General features: G+C 43.3%; 1 protein-coding gene and 1 long non-coding RNA gene across 4 annotated transcripts in view; one reads left to right on the top strand and one right to left on the bottom strand.

The window, feature by feature from the left end:
* Nucleotides 1-7436, bottom strand: part of LOC123976444 (zinc fingers and homeoboxes protein 2-like) — a 120122-nt gene extending 112686 nt beyond the window's left edge. For both annotated transcript variants that reach the window (XM_046058638.1, XM_046058637.1), the window contains exon 1: nucleotides 7080-7436. The gene's annotated coding sequence lies outside the window, so the exon portion shown is untranslated. The remainder of the gene's footprint in view (nucleotides 1-7079) is intronic.
* On the top strand, nucleotides 6042-8777 carry LOC123976445. Of its 2 annotated transcripts, XR_006826359.1 has the most exons (4): nucleotides 6042-7571; nucleotides 7874-7971; nucleotides 8125-8185; nucleotides 8541-8777. It is a non-coding gene; the product is annotated as an uncharacterized LOC123976445 (long non-coding RNA). The 2 variants fall into 2 exon arrangements; XR_006826358.1 differs by lacking the exon at nucleotides 6042-7571 and having other exon boundaries at nucleotides 7867-7971.
* The last annotated feature ends 3912 nt before the right edge of the window (nucleotides 8778-12689 follow it).

Below are 12689 nucleotides of genomic sequence, written 5' to 3'. Positions count from 1 at the left end.
CACATATGACATAAAGCTGAATTATGTGTTTTAAGTGAAATGCAGTTCTTCAAAGTGGGCCTGAAAATACCTTAAAATATTTGTTTGAACAGTTAAATCCTGGTGAAACAAAAAGGTGTGGTTTATTTATTAGTTAGATGTCCATTTTGTCCAATTGTCTAACATAGTTTCTCATTCAATTTCAATGCTATTTATTTAGCACTAAATAGGTGAACCCCCCTTGCATTGAACAGTGACCCCAATAGAAAAACATACAAGCGGCCCAATATGACCCGTTCCCAAACAGCCCTGGCTATATACACTACATTTTATTTTATAATCTGGCATGTAGTTTTGTTTTATTGACTGTCTCACATCACGTGACCTCCCAGTTTGTCCCCGTTGACGAAGCTGTGGGCGGGACGGCGCTGCAGATCGATGTTAAGCTGATTGGCCCGGAGGGGAAACTAACAGTTACAGCTAAAAAAAACAAGGTGACATATTTGTCAGTGATTGGTCCAGACAGATATTTCATCATGTGGAAGCAGACGTGTTTACTGTTAGTTTGTTTATCAATCACTCGGCTCCCTGCGGCGCCGCATAAAGACGAGCTTTCTACACCTCTCTTTCTGCAGACAGACGACAGAAGTGAAGTCTTACTGTTTTATTTGCATGTTACATTAATATTAATTACTCTACAGAGCTCTCAGCTGACAAGCACGCAACCACAACTGAGCTTGATTTATCTTGTCTGCAAAAAAAAAAAAAAAAAAAACTCATTTGCATTTTCTCCTGTATTTTATTTTTTCTGTCACTGTATTTAAGTAAAATTTTTAGGAACGTGTCATTAGGATGTACACTTCATCTTCTCTGTTTTCTGGTTTGACCAGTGAAGGCTGTCAAAGTAAACGCGGATATTTTTGGACTGAATCTGCTGTATTGTGCCAGTATTCAATATCCTAAAGTTTTAGCCTCCTCCTGCCAAAAAAAATTTAAACAATTACAAGCATTTCCCCCTCATTTATTCTTGGCAGAGTGGAAAAGCCTCTGAAGCAGCACGCAGACCACAGGACACGTAAAACGCCATTACTGCCGTTTCCACACTGATCAATATTTCATTATGAGGATAGATTTAGGTGATACTGCCCATAGATAACAGGATCATACTGATTAATGATATAACAGAATTAAATATTATCATACACAATGAGCCACATCAGATATGGATGATGCTTAATAGAGATGCTCTGATTAAATCAGGCATTGATCAGAATCAGTTCATATGACTCGGTCAAGTGGTCCCAGATACGACAACCAAGTGTAAGATAGATTAAATAAACATAATTTTAAGTGATTAAACCCTTAAAATCGATATAGTTCTTCAACTGTTAACAGAAAATAAAACACTCTTTAGGCACTTTTAAGCAAACTTTCTTTTAAAAGCCTTTATCAAGTTAGTCAAGCGACCGGTTTAAACCTCACAGGGTCATCAGGGCAGATAGAAAAGTATTCTTGGTGCTCTATTTAGACATCGAAGCAAGAGTTTTCATTTCTGTGGCCAGTCCAATTTGAGGTTCCCTGGATTTAGTTCTTGTGAAACTAAAACTTCTGTGTTTCCTTGATTTTGTTGTCAATGTTGTGAAAAACGATAAACTGCTCATATTAACTTCGACAGCTTCTGAACCGCCTGAAAATGTTGTTTGCGGGGCAAACTCACTACTTAACTCACTATTGATTGGTTAGGGCAGCGGTTCCCAAACTGGAGGGGCATAGATCTGATGCGTGGATGACCAGGGAATAAATATTGAGTAGAAGTTGAATGAAGATGATTTAAGTAGGAAAAAAAAATAAACAACAAGAGTTTGGTGATGACAGCGCAGCGATCATTTGTTTTATTTCAAGTGAATTCAACATGGTTCATTTTATATCTGTTGCTCCCCCAATATTGTTCATGATTTATTAAGATTCAGTCCATTTACATGTGGTGAGGGGCTTTTTGGCTTCTGAAGGGGGGCATGACACAAAAAGTTTGTGAACCACAGGGTTGGGAAAACAGACCAAAAACGGTCTCAAAATGCAACGGGTGCTGTGTTACTGGCAAAAGTCCAGATGCAGATTTAAAAGATGTAAAAAAAGATGTTAATATCTGCTTTAACAAGCCGCTGTGGGATTGTTTGTCCAGACGTTTGCTGTTGACTCCTGTATGGCAGCTTTGCATGATTCAAAGTTTTGAATTTTCTTTCTTATACTGGCCTTCATGTAGGCCTTTCATTTCAGCCTCTGTCTGAAACAAGCTACAGATGCTCCCGTCTCTTTAACCCCCTCCCCTTAAGCCCACTGTCTTCTTCTGATTGGCCAAGACCTGAAGCCTGTTACCAGGGGGCAAGTTCAGCGCAGACAAAACGTATTTTTCAACGGAAACGCTGGTCGCCTGACCACCCTGCTGTGTACGCAAGCGCACTGCATTTTCCTGCCTTTTTAACGCCGTTATGTTTACAAACTTGTTGTCGCCGATTGGGAAACACCTGAGACACGCCCACCAAACGGGAGCAAACATACCTCGAAGCCCGTTGCAGAACGTTGCGCAACGTTGCAAGGAAACATGCCGTTCAATCCGAAAATGTTGCAAACCGCCTCAGGCTGTTGCCTCAGAGCAGTACAGACAAACTGAGCGTTGCTGTGCAGAGCAAGTGACCATATATGGAACAGCGGGAGCGTCTGGAACGTCTGGCTCCGTGTGTCGTAGAACGGAGCCGTTGGTAGAAAAAGCAGTTGAAAACAGAGGGAGGGAATCTGAGGTTTTGGCTCAAAGGGATTTCTCTGAAATACTTTATTTAAAGCTTTCACCATGTTTAACATGAACATCCAACATTGTAACATTGTAGATAACTCATAAAATATGGAAAAGCACAACAGGTCTCCTTTAAGAAAGTCAAAACTGCCAATTTCAGAGAATAGGATGCAGCAGAAAAACAGCCTTTAGATTTAAAGAGTAAAAAAGACTAGAGTTTCGGAGCAGCTGGCCCAAGTTTAAAAATTACACCTGTAAAAGCCTTTTGACAGCATGAACAAACTGGTGCAGAAGTATTGGCACATAACTTTTAAAAAACAATTTATTTAATGGTGTGACAGCTTCTTCTACCCTGGTGCAGAATGTGTGCATGGCAGAAATAACTAAAAGAAAAATTTCCAAACGCAGACAAAGAAATCATCTGCAACGTGATGTCCTTCAGCAACAAGAAGCTGAGAGCACAAATTGTCAAAAAGATGACACCAAAATAAAAGCTCTTAATATCTTAGGGAAGTCATGGGAGTTAAATCTGGTCAAATGGGGATCCCTGGTGTTCGTGTTCACACTAACTTCGCCCCCAAACCCTCCCAGTCGACGTGGAAGGTGGGTTTGATCCAACAGCAGCCGTGCAGATCCAAAAAAGCCTGTGTGTGTAAATGTGTGTAAATGTGTGTGTGTGCGTGTGTGTGTCGAGTTTCCCCATGAAGAGCTCCAGCAGAGAGGCAGGGCGAACACACACCCACCCACACACACAGTGTTTCTGACCAGCCCATGCTCTCCGGTGACTCACCACACACACACACGCGAAATCACCGCCACTTCACTCACTCACGCACAACATGGCACGCTCGTACTCTCTTTCCCAAACACACACCCACACACAAACACACAGCCTCTCACTATTTCATAAAACACCAATAGCACCGACAATACATGTGCGTGTGTGCTTGAGTGAAATAAAAGCAAAATAAAGTGTGTGTGCGTGCAAGATGCAGCTGTCACGCGTGCTTTGCGAATGTGCGTGCATGTGTGAAATAAATAGCAGTTTGACAGGGCAACAATGAGTGTGTGTGTGTGTGTGTGTGTGTGTGTTTTCCCGGCTCGTATAGCTGCCATAAACCCCTCATGACTGAATGCCACGGAGGGCAACACAAACGCAGAATGGGGTCCATTTCTGTCGCCACAAATAATTTAAAAAAATAAAATAAATAAGTGTCAAGCAGCAATTTTATAGCGATAAAAACCCAATGATGTGAACAGTCTAAACGGTGAAATAAAAGCTCGCCACAGTTGCAGAGTGTGTGTGTGTGTGTGTGTGTGTGAGATTGTGGATTGGGGTGACAGGTCAGGTGGCAACAGCGAATCACAGCTGCACTTCTTAGGAGCCGGCAAAATGTGTGTGTATGTCAAAGAAGTAGCAGCGTGTTAGAGCAGGAAGTGGAAAGCGAGTGTGTGTGTGTGTGTGTGTGTGTGTGTGTGTGTGTGTGAAGTCTCCAGGCGAAGGAAGGGAAAGCGCACGAGAGCTGTGTGATTGCGTGTGTGATGCGTGTGTGTGTGTGTGTTGGCGTTTGTGACAAATAAATAGCAGCCAGAGAGCAAGCGAGCGCGCTCTGATTCGGAGACTGGCAGCATGACTGACTGATCCCTGCATCCATATCATAGGATTAAAAAGCCTGACACGGCGGCGATACAATAGAGGCAAAATATGAGACAAAAAAAAAAGTCGGTCAATGGAAAAGGAAATGTGATTATGAAGCAGAACAGGCGAGAGGGAGATAATAATAAAAAAATAAAAATCTGACACACTTTCAACAAGAGGAGCCATACAGTGGTAGCGGCTGGGAGGAGGTGGATGTTAACGCTGTCACCGGGCAGTATAGAGGAAGGAGGAAGAGGAGGAGCTGCTGCTGCCAAATATGAGCCTCTCTCCTGTGTTTTCCAAGAGCCAAGACACACTTCAGTCACACTGTCAGGGATGTGGTGGAGGGTGAAAACCTGCCCAAATTCAGTTTACACACCTGTTCTTCTGAGCCTGACAGAAATCTTCCCTCTGTACGTCCTTCAAACTAGACTCAAGCTGTAGAGAGTCACACAAGGACAGCAAGGAAAAACCACAAAACACCAAACAAGAAGAGTAGGTTGGTTGATGACTAAACTGAGGGTCATCAGGGTGTATTTTTTTGGTGTGTGCCACCACGTCACTGCATGCATATGGGCCTAAACCGGCGCGCAAGGCACACCTAATTATTCATGATTTTTATGTAACAAGATTTGGGTAGAAAATTAGGTCGGAGAACATACTGAGAAGGAACTGGATGAATTTGAGATCCAGGGGAAAAGTTTTGATCACGAGAAAATAACTTCTATATTGTGTGCCACCAATGCCAGTCCGTATACCGGTTCAGAAACATGGTACTGGATCAATACACTGTATAAACCAGTTTGTTCAAGCAAACTACAACAGCCAGTAGCTGTAAAAAAATAAAAAAAAAACAACAATTAAAAATTAAATAATAAACAACCACTTTTGAAAACAAAGACATTAACAAAACTGCCAATGGATAAAAATTCATTTAATTCAACCTTCACACACACTGGTTTCCATAAAAACCAGTCTCGGATTAGGGTTTCTTTACACACCAGACTGCCATACAAACTGAGAGTCTGTACACTGGCGGCCTATTTCTGTGTAAACCAGTAGAAAACCAGTGGAAGACCAGTCTACCAATAACCGGTGTGAAGTCAATGGCTGTTCACCCAAACAGGCAGCCAGTCCTCTGAACCAGATCTACCACAGTTTGTATTTAACATGAAACGACACAATTAACATAATTCAACAAAACTTAACTGTCCTGTCTCCATAAAAAAAACAGTCTCAGATTAGGGTATCTGACATTTTCTTTATAAACCAGTTAGAAACCACACTGCCTTCCTTGTGCTCCTTACATAAAACCAGTTTAAAAACCAGAATACTGTACATACTGGCGGCCTATTTCAGTGTAAACCAGTAAAAGACCAGTCTGCCATTAACCGATATGAAGTCAACGGCTGTTCACCCAAACAGGCAGCCAGTCCTCTGAACCAGATCTACAACAGTCCGTTTGTATTTAACATGAAACGACTTCATTAACATAATTCAACAAAACTTGACCGACTTATTTGTCTCCATATAAACAAGTTAAAGGTGTAAAAATCACAAACCAACGGTTCGTTTCAGCGTGAAAACTGTTTAATATCAAACTAACCGGCAGCGCGTGCAGTGAGTAACGCACACCAAACGGTCCGCATCTATACGAAACAGGCGTTAAAAGCGACCGTTAACGTTGAAGACAGTTCGCTTAAACACGTAAACCAGTTAAAAAAACTAACAACCATTTTATCTGCCGGGTCCGTTTCTCCTAAAACGGTAGTTAAAAACCAGTCTGCCATGAGCAGCCAGGCTGTTTCTATACAGCCCGCTGACGGAGGCTTCACCTCAGATGACCCAAGCAGCCAGACTGGCTGTCTGCTAGCTAGCCCCGTTTGAACCTAACGTACAGCGGGCAACAACAACACTTGAACCGACACTCCGAACCAAACTGTCACCGGTTCCTACCGCTACCGTGGCACGGAGGGGAAAAAATCATAATACAGCGGGATTATTTTCTACAGGGCTCCGCGGAGTAACGCTAACTCGGAGGGAGAGAGGGAGCCAGCCAAAACAAATGCATTTCCCGACATGAAAGCATAACATCCAGAGACGGGCAGCCACGTTTTGCGCTGCTGTGTGCGGGGGGGAAAAGGCTAAAGCTAAAGCACTTAGCTTCACCGGGTTGCCCGTCATTGACAGGGGCTAACTGGCTAGCGGCTAGCTCCGCTGGCTAATAAATTTATTATGTGCACTTTCACCGGGGGTGGAGGGGGGACGGCAAAAGTTGGCTACCAAAAAAAAAAAAAAAAAAACCAACGCGAACCGGATGACATTCACTTGTCTGACAACTATCCTCAAATATAACCCGAGACCAGTCGCACACCCACTAAAGTTGCGTGACAGCCAGGTATCTATCTGTTTTAATTCTAGTTTGGCTGTCGTGGAGGTTTTCTGGGTGAAAGCAAGGTGATTCCCACTCTGAGAGCCTGTGATGGAGGGGACGGACGGACGGACGGACGCTAGCAGCAGCAGCAGCAGCAGCAGCCTGGGCAGAAACAGCCAGCCAGGCGGCTAGTCTGGCTGCAACCAATCCGCTTTAATAACTTCACTTTTGCGGTCACTTTGGTCAAAATTTCTCTCCAGGAGTTAAATAAATAAGAAGTTTCCCTTGTGTCCTACCTGTGTGTAGTCTCCGGGTGCAGGGAGCGACAGCCTGGAAGTTGATTATTCCCAGATATCCAGAGTGGTGCGGTGCGGGGCGCATATAGCTAGCGCTGGGTACAGTAAAGATTGTAGCATAGCTAACCTAAAGACAACAGTAGAGAGGAGAAAAAAAAACCCTCCTCGTTGCTCATAGGGGGGATCGACGACAAAAACCACATGATCTTTTACGTCAGCATATATTTGCATAGGATGCCAAATTTATGTTTCGCGTCCAGGTGACGTGAAAATGTACAGAAAAGTTTGATAATGGCGCAGCCGGACGCTGGCACGGCTGGTCGGGTTGCGGTGGAGAGGCGCAGGCATGTTGCAGCCACGCACCCCCTGTCCCCCTCCTGCAGCCCTGAGCTGCACCGGTCTGCTGTTTTCATGACTTACAGCACAGGATGGCTGTGACTAAACATCGCTTCAACACTCCTATACGGCCATGTAGGAGCTCACAGCACACAGGTGGTGCTCTAAATTCAGTTTATAACGACTTTATGCAACGTAAAGCCACTTTAACCTGCACCACGCTGCCTCTGCAACACCCTGATTAAACTTATAGTTTTGCTTTAATGTATAGTATCCTCTTTTTTTGTTCTATTTATATACATTTTACACATATTTTAACATCTAACTATGCTTCATTTTCTTAAAGCGTGTTAAAACATTATTTACATGCATGAGAGTGTAAATAAAAACACACGATGTGATGATATTTAGAAATGCCAGTGTGTTGATTTTCTTTGAACACCTGTTTGATCCTGGAGATGACCTCGCAAACAGCAGCCTGCTCTGGTGCAGCAGCATCACACAACACCCTGTGTGCAGCTAATGCATTAATCTAAAGAAAAATGAACAAGCCCCGGTGAGTAAGAGGTGTGGGAGTGGAAGTTAAGTTCCTCCGCGCGGCAGATTGCTGTCTGCATTTAATCAGACTCGTGTATTTTTTGTGTGTGTGTGATAAATGGGCTTGTTGTAGCTGATCAGAGGTATTAAAAGTAGATTCATCCCCACACAGGTCTGTGAAATGACAACAGACAGCGACACCTACAGGAGGATCTGAGAGCTGCACCCTGCAGGTGATTATTTATGTTATTTATGATTGAATATATATTAGTTTATGCGTCATTTCTCGAGCAGGAGAGGATGTTTTTTTTTGCTGACTCAGTGACCTCTGACATCTGCGGTTAAATGTGTGTGTGTGTGCGCACGACAAAATGAGAGGAAATAAGTTTCCAATCATCCTGAGTGCAGCTCTGTGATTGATCACTAAATGTTTTGCCTTCTAACCAAAGTCACTTAAACATTTTATTTAGATTGGGACAGTGTAAACACGATTTAATCTGCTTAAGATAGTACTTTTTAATTTTTTAAAAGCACCGCCACTCCTCATTAATCACTAGTAAATAATTAATGCTTTTTTTTCTCCACAAGGTCAGAGGTGAAGTATAAACTGGCAGCAGCTGATGAATTCCTGCTGCTGATTTGCTTGTTTTACCCCCTCTTATCGGTTTTATTGGTCATCGTCTTTGATCGATTTCACAGTTTTATTGGCTTCGTTGTGACATTTTCATTTCTCGTGTGCATCAAGTCTCACAGTTTCCACTTGTGCTGTCTTATTATCAGCTAAAGCACTTTTCACCTATACAAATAAAGTTTGAAGTTTAGAGATTTAGTGTTCTGTTGATCGGCACTGCAGGAGGCCTGTGGTGCTTTGTGGTGTTTTGGTAATCAGCGCTGGTTTATGAGGATGGGACGACTGTAATGTATTTTTATTGGATGCGCATATTGAACCTTGAGCCGTAGACCTGATTCAGATTATTAGGCGTTAACGAATCACATCTTGACCCGGTCTAGACTCGCCTTGTTCTCTTGAAGCTTGTTAAAACAAGAGAGCTCCTTCTGCAGCAGGGTTTCATCCTCTGAACTAGAGGCCTGCGACTCTGACAATTTATTCAAAGTCAAATACACTCACTTATTTCATAGCATCACAAAACACACACACTCGTCTGTAGGCGCAGATGTGGTGCATTTAGGGACAAGCTGATAAAAAATAATACGTGGCCCTTTGAAGCACAAACGACACAGCAGCCGGAGTCGTCTTTGCACGAGAGTTGCCTGCAACTGGAAGCTCTTTGCCAGCGCCTCCAGAATACACAATCAGGTAATGTTGCCAGGCAAAAGTGCCAGCTCTAGCCAATAAGCACAGTTTTGGCCAACATTGCTTAGCAACAAAAGTTACAAACTGAACCACTCAAGGCTTAAAATAGTCTTTAATATAGTAATCAAGAGCCGACGGTGTCACAAATGTTTGCAGATAAAAGGCTTCGGAGGGAAGAATTGCCCTCCTGAAAAAAACAAGAAAGTGAAAAGAAAAGTTTCTCCCCTGCCCTGACAAAAAAGACTCTTCTTAGAGAAGTGGTCTCGACGTTCATTAATAACAAATAAAGGTTTAACCTCTGTGATAATGGGCCCCTGTGCCCAGACATGTTAACAAAAAGGCCCCCCACCCCACCTACATAGAAGCAAGACAACTTGTAGTCGACTTCAAACACTCACAGTATTTTTGTCTCTGCAGTTGTTTGAACTTTCCAACAAGAAATATAAGCAGTGTCTCCCAACAGAGGCCCTTAACCCAGGGGCCCCTGGTCTCTTTATGCCCTGTGGGCATTCAGTAATCCTTTTTTGTCTAAAACATATTTCTTTTTCAAAATGTATTTTTGCAAGAGCCACTTAAAATATAGACAGGAAACATGGGAGGAAAAAGAGAGAGAGCGAGATGAGTGATGTGCAGCAAAGGGCCACAAGCTGAACTCGAACCTGGGCCCCTGAGGTAACTGGTGCCACTTAAAACATATTCTGAATGGTGACCTCTCGCGCACTAAAATGGGAAAAGTCAGCTTTTATGTCCCCGAACATCAAAAACCAGAAGCCAAAACAAAAGCTCAGGTGAATCAAACCGCAGGAGTCACTGATTTTTGTTTGTTTTTGCTCACTTTCACTCATTAATCTGGAGGCCATTTGAATTTTGCAGTCCGCAACAAAACAGGGGAATAAGTGAAATACCCTGGGAGGGACATTTGCATATTATTTTGTATATCTGTATAAAGAAACGTAACAAAAAGGAAACACACAGAGGCTTTTAGCAGGTTTTCAACCACACAGCGGTCATAAAAGTTATAATATAACTGATGTAAACTTTCATATTTCAGACTGAAAAGTAAAAAGAGCACAACAGGCTGCAGTCGTGTGGTTTGCTTTGTTTGTCTCGTGACAGGAGTGTTTGCAGCCGCCGGCCTCTTTCCCGCAATTAATCAAACGAAGCCGCTTGAAAAGGGAAAAAATAAAAGTCATTATTCGGTGTCACAGTTCAGCACACTGTGCCGAGGGCCTGTGGGTGGCTCTCTTATTGTTTTTAAGTTTGGTGAGGCTGTCGGGTTGTAATTTAGATTATAAAGACAGGGTTTAAAACATAAATAGGCCACTGCTGGCAAGGAGGAGCTGAGAGTTTGTGCATCAGTTACAAAGACGCATCACAGGCTTTATTTCAAAGATGACCTCTGATAAAAAAAAAAAAGACAAAGAAAAAGAGCATCAGGGGAACAGAGAGTGATCTGAGCTGTTAAAGAGGCAATCTGTCTTAGTCTTTTCATTGCTACTACATGCAATAAGATCTACTTAACGCTTGCAGGTGATGCCCTCAGAGCCTCCTCCTGTCTGCGTCCCACCGCCTCCCCGATCTCTCCCCCAAACAGCTCTGCATCTTTAGTGTGTCTTTGTAGTCTCGAGGCCATGAATAATACAAACGGGGACAAGGGAGTACACTTTCAGACAGTCTCTCCTGGAAGATAGAGTTCATAGAGTTTGAGCATGAGCGGTTGTGGCTCAGGGTGTCAGACTCAGCTCTATATTGTTAGTATTCAGCGGGCATTGATGTTAGCATGCTAGGTCGGAATTACAATCAAAACATAGAGCAGGGCGATGGGAATTCGGTTGTTGTTTAAGAGATATCCTGTCACGAACTTGGTGTGGTGGCGCTTGATGAAGAGTCAAGTGATCACCAAACATATCAGGATTCAATCTCAGTGTCTAAATGTCATCTCACCATCCCGAGAGCCACGCCCCGGCACGGCTAAAAACATGATCAGTATTCAGCAGACATAAAGCAATATTTACCCAAGATCACTTTCAGTCATTAAATATTAGGCTGATCTAAATTATTTCTTGCGTTTTGCATCCTGCGTGTCACGACTGCTGTATGTGTGTGTGGTTCAGTCATAGCAGACGTGTAACAGTAACTGTATGAGTGTGTGTCTGGTGCAGCATCCTCAGAGTGGAGTGTTATGCATATACATGGGGGTTATGAGCCCTGGCTCCGGGCCTTCGTGGCAGCGCTGCACTGCTCGCATCGACTTTGCTGACTTTGTGTCTCGGCCAGAAAGTCAAAACCTTTTCGAGGGAACGGAGCCAACACGGCTGAAAGTCTTTGTTTTGCAAAACAGGGAACAACCTTCACTGCGGCTCCAGACTGAGGCGTTCAAAGTCACCTGGAGTCTGTAAAAAAGGATGCATCACCTTATGCATAGCACACATTTTCTGCTCTTTGCTGTAACAGATAACAACACGTTTTCTTTTTCACATGTGCTGTTCTAATTAAAATCTGAGTGACGGTGGAGACGGAGTCGAGGTCTCCACTCGGTTCCCAGTAACGCCTGAAACCTGACCTGTGACCTAAGTGGGAACAGGTCTGAATGTTAATCAGTCTAATCAGGTTTTTTTGTCAATATATTAAATACCCGAGTGCATTTCTACTTTCTACTTTCAGGAGCTGAACAGTTAACCTATTGCCTCTCACTCTCTAAGCTGTAAATGCATATTTCCCAACGGAGGTGTGATAACTGATTTCAGGAAGAGGGAGATAAAGACACACGCTCCTGTCTACATCAGTGGAGCTGAGGTGGAGCAGGTGAACAGTTTCAGGTTCCAGGGAATCAGCATCACAGGGAACCTGACATGGTCGTCTCTCCACGCTGGTGAAGAAAGCTCAGAAACGACTGTATTTCTTGAGGAAGCTAAAGAAGGATAAATTCCCACGGCAAGTTCTTGTCAGCTTTTACAGAGGAGCAACAGAAAGCATCCTGACTGGAAACAACACCAACATGGGATGTGCTCTGCAGCGGGTGATTAAAACTGCCCAGAAGATCATTGGTACCCATCTCCCGAGCATCAGTGATATCGGTGAGGTGAGGTGCCTGCAGAGCCCTGCAAGTGTTCAGCTTGTTTGACAAATATAAGAGATGGAGTACAAAATCAGAGAGATCCCTTGTTTGTTGGATATTAGTTAAATTTGCATTTGCAAGAAAGGACGAGTTTGTGGCCAGTGTGGCCCGGAGGAATGTTTACTGCCACCAACAATTCTTTATTTATCCACACATGGCCTGTGAGTATTGTATTATAGATACAAGAATGGAAGTGAATGAAAGCTCGTTAAAGAGATGACATCAGGTATGTACAGCAACTTGGTTTTCTTTCCTCCAAAGTACTTTTTAACAAGCTGCCTCTCTTCTTCTTCTTCTCCTGCAG

The sequence above is a fragment of the Micropterus dolomieu genome, linkage group LG09, assembly GCF_021292245.1.
Source record: "Micropterus dolomieu isolate WLL.071019.BEF.003 ecotype Adirondacks linkage group LG09, ASM2129224v1, whole genome shotgun sequence".
Lineage (NCBI taxonomy): Eukaryota > Metazoa > Chordata > Actinopteri > Centrarchiformes > Centrarchidae > Micropterus > Micropterus dolomieu.
This window is presented reverse-complemented; position numbering and strand designations above follow the sequence as displayed.